The following is a 707-nucleotide window of genomic DNA, read 5'->3' as shown; positions in this document are numbered from 1 at the left end:
CTAGGATTAGCCAATGATTTTCTATGCACTGTATCAGGGTAGAGAATTATAATTGCTCCTATTTGGCACAATACATATTATAAATATTTATCTCATCTCATTTCACCATAACCTCATTGTAGTGGGAAGGAAGCTTTTCACATATGAAATCTTCATTACATAAACATAGTTAGTAGATTAGAATTTACTTTTTAAACTTTGCATTTCTATTTTGTTAATAGTTAAATACTTTAGTTTTGATAACATCGCAACATTCAAAATTAATGACAGTGATTTTGTTTGATTTTTTGTAAATTTTTTAGTAAAACTTATCATTGTCAATTTACAACTTTCCTGTGAGATCGATATTCGAGGCTTAAATAGAAAGTTCTTTATTATTTGATAATGATACGTATACTTACGTAGAATCTCATTATTAATTAATTGCTTATAATTATATATTTTACACAACTTACTTTTCATATAAGGATCGAGTTTTTGGCGCTGTAGTGGTGTCAACTTCATAAATCATTACATATAAAAATATCGGGATCACATGTATATTTGCCTGAGAGTAAGTCTCATATTTAAACTATTGATTGTACTTTAGAATAATGACTCATGATGGGAAGCCTAGTAATTTGACTAGATTGGATGAATCCTTCATTACAATTACAAATATTCATTAAAGGACGCGCAAGGGTGTGTGTGTGTGTCTGTGTGTGTGG

The sequence above is a fragment of the Phalaenopsis equestris genome, unplaced genomic scaffold (assembly GCF_001263595.1).
Source record: "Phalaenopsis equestris unplaced genomic scaffold, ASM126359v1 Scaffold000989, whole genome shotgun sequence".
Taxonomy (NCBI): domain Eukaryota; kingdom Viridiplantae; phylum Streptophyta; class Magnoliopsida; order Asparagales; family Orchidaceae; genus Phalaenopsis; species Phalaenopsis equestris.
This window is presented reverse-complemented; position numbering follows the sequence as displayed.